This window comes from Gossypium arboreum, chromosome 13 (assembly GCF_025698485.1).
Source record: "Gossypium arboreum isolate Shixiya-1 chromosome 13, ASM2569848v2, whole genome shotgun sequence".
In the NCBI taxonomy this organism is placed as follows: Eukaryota; Viridiplantae; Streptophyta; class Magnoliopsida; order Malvales; family Malvaceae; genus Gossypium; species Gossypium arboreum.
This window is the reverse complement of record NC_069082.1, coordinates 89,947,849-89,951,598: the sequence shown is the minus strand read 5'-3', so window position 1 is coordinate 89,951,598 and position 3,750 is coordinate 89,947,849.

Sequence of the window (3,750 nt, the reverse complement as noted above, 5' to 3'; positions counted from 1 at the left end):
TTTGGACATTTACTACCAATTGGTGAGAACGCAAGAGTCGCAAAACACATCAAAGATGGTCCAGATGCAGGGCCCAAATTGCACTGTATATCAATATGTCGTCGAAGAAGGCAAGAACAAATTGTCGAAGAAATGGTCGGAAAACCTCATTCATCAGTGCTTGAAAGGTAGAGGGTGCGTTTGTAAGACCAAACGACATTACCAAGAATTCGTAATGCCTGTCGTGAGTTCAAAAAGCCATTTTAAATTCATCACCAGCACGAATTCAGATTTGATGGTATTCGGCTAAGAGTTCCAAGTTGGAAAAATATCGAGCTATATGCAATTCGTCAAATAATTCATATATTGATGGAATAGGAAAACGATCACGAATCATAACACTGTTGAGAGCATGGTAGTCCACACAAAAACGCCAAGTACTGTCTTTTTTGTGAATTAAAATAACTGAAGATGAAAACGGATTGGTGCTAGGTCTGATAATCCTATCGTTGAACATTTCTATAACCAATTTTTCTATCTTTCTTTTTTTTTTTAAAGTGAGAATATCTATAGGGACGTACCTGAACCGGACTTGTGTTGGGTAGTAAGTGAATTGCGTGGTCACGGTTCCGAGATGGTGGCAGACCTTGGAGTTTAGTGAAAATATCCGAGAAGTCTTCTAGAATAGAAGAAATATCGGTTGGATAGGAAGAAACTGACCCGTTGGAGGTGGGTATCACTTCTAACCGATAAAATTCAGCAATGGCCTGTGTTGAAGACAATCGGCGCAAGGCATTGTACTGGATAGATTGAGCCACAGGGAATCGATCTCCTTACCAACACACTTTGTGACCTTTATACGGAAACTGGAAAATCGAAGTTGCATAATTTGTAATCAGTGGTCCTAAAGTAGCTAACCACTCAATGCCTAAGACTATATCACACCCTTGTAACGGCAAAACATAAAAATCCACAGAAATTTCTTGGCCTTGAACGATGAGTGGCACCTTTTGATTGATGCTAGAACAAATCAGATGATCGCCATTTCCAACCAATACAGAAAATTGAGCAGTTGTTTCAATCAGAAGTCAGAGATAAGTTGCCACTCGGGTTTGCACAAAATTATGAGCGCTTCCCCCATCCAAAAGGATCTGAACAGCCTTGCCATGCACTTGGTCAATGAATTGAAGCATTGATATAAAGCAACCACCCGCAAAAGCATTTTATGAAATCGTCGATTCAGTCAATGCTTCTTGGAGTTAAAGATTTTCGAAAACAGTAGAATCAGGAGAAGATTCAAGGACTGGAGAATATTGTTTATCTTCATCAAACAAAAGCAATTGAAGTTTTGATTTGCACTTGTTATCACAAGTGTATTTCTCGTTGCAATGATAACAAATGCCTTGTACCCGGCGTTGAGCCGCTTCCGATGGTGAAAGCCGGTGAAAGGGAACATTAGCACCTCTCGAAAGTGTAACGAGGTTCTGGGTCGACGAAGATAATGAAGAAGATGCTTGGGTCAGTGGGTGTGGTTTAGGTGTGGAAAGAAGTGGCTTGCCCATGCCCAAGGAAGGTCGAACAAAGCCCTTTTCTAGGACAAGTTGTTGTTCATAAAGATGGGCCAGCCCAATGGTATCTTCTAACTCTATGGGCCAATGGATCAATACAACCGTCTTGATATCGGATTGAAGGCCCGAAATGAAACATTGGACCAGGAATAATGGAGGCAAAAACATAGTATGGTTGGTAATAGCCTCAAAGCGTGCTCTATAGTCTTGAACCGTGGAAGTTTGTTGCAATTTGGCAAGCTATCCTTCTGGTGAGTCTAGTTCACAAGATCGAAAACGCTTGATAAAAGCCATTGTAAAGTAAGTCCATCCAGGAAGTTGTTTATTTCTATTTATCCAATCAAACCACTCCACAACATCATCATCAAGATAGAATGAAGCAATGGCAAGCCGATCTTGTTCCTGGATACTGTAAAAAGTAAAATAACGTTCTGCCTGCAAAACCCAGTGATCCAAATTCGTACCTGAAAACCAAGCAAACTGAATCAGTGCGGGCTTGTGAGACTAGGAGCCAATGGAAGAAGAGCCGGTTGGTTGTGATGCGATATGTGGCCATGTTTTGAGAGGTGAATCTGTGGAAACAACTGGCAGACGAGTCAAGATTCCTTGTAGCATCTGGTGTTAAGAAGTAAAGGATTTAGACTATCAACATCTTTGCGGAGTCGTGCATGCGATTCTTGGACAGTATTGACATTTTCATCGAGTAACTTGAGTTGGGTACCATCCGTCATTTTTGCCAATGGTAAATGAAAGCACCAATGTTGTGCACTGATATCCCTGCAACAGAATCTAACAATTTCTAAAACAAGGAGAGCAGAAATTGATGGAAGATGGTGATGAAATTCCCTTTCAGTGAAATAAGCCACCGGTACATTAAGAGAATTTAAGGTGAGAATAGAAAACAAATTCCAATTGACAATAAACATGTTGCAGCCATTATCTTTCTATTTTTCTTATAGTACCCTTCCAGCCGTTATGCCATTGCTGTCGTGGACTACATGACAAAATCCTTGAATTTTTTAGGAAGCTTTCTTTGACGTGTGGCCCTAACGATTTCGGATAGAGGCTCGGTTTGGTTCCCTGGTTCAACAGCCATGGGTTCATTCATAACACCTAAGTTTGATATGACTAAACAAAAAGAAGATAATGTTAAAGGAAAGTGCTAGAATAATAAAACTGTCTCTTCTTCTAGTGCTACCTCCATTATCAGAAATGGGCAGAAGCTTCTCTTACATAATATTGGTGATGTTGCAATATAAATACTCCATTCAGAAGAATGGATACTGCATTAAGCTTTGAGCAATGGAAGCTACAATGAAATTAATGTTTGTTGTGGGATTGATTGTGCTTATAAGCATTGTGGGGCTACAACAAAAAGAGGAATGTGGGAAATCATCACATGATAATGAAGATGATCCTGTCCGCTGAGACGACACAAGACGAGAAAGATCTGGTTTTCGCCACTTGTTGTACCCAAGTGAGGCAAATAGCCCACCATCCAAGCTGCCTCTATACTGTTGACATCTGGAATTAAGCCAACAATCGCCATAACAATCTCTAAACGACGCAATATAGCCAACCCTCCAATCAGCTACAAGTGTGGAGGACAGTCAGGGTGACGCCAGAAAAAATTTTTTAGGGGCGGATAAAGTTTTAATTTTCTATAATTTATATCTTTATTGTGACAGCCCAAAATTGACCCTAGTCGGAATGTGGTTTCGGGACCACAAAACCGAGGCATAAAAATAATTTAATGCTCATTTTGATGCTTATGATATGTGTTAATTCGTGTGTGACATTTTTGATGTTTGATTTAGAGTTATAAATGTGACTTTCACTAGAAAGGACCTAGTAGAAAACTTTGAAAGTATGATGGGGAAATGTGTGATGACTAATTAAAGCATGCATGTAAAACAATGGCCTTGCATGTAAAATATCCCTCTTTTTATAGGAGGTGGCCAGCCATGACAAGGGAGTATGGGCTAAACATGTCATGAAACATGTTTTGTTGGTGCATTAGGGAGAAACAATAAACAAATAAGTATGGGTAATAAAGAAAGAAAAAAAATGTGTGTGAGTGAACCCCCTTTGCAGTGCATTGAGGAAGAGAAAAGAAAAAATTGTTCATCCATTTTCATTCTCTCTTGACCGAAAATACTAGAAGGAAGGAGGAATTTTGCTTCATGCTTGGTTTGGAAGAGGA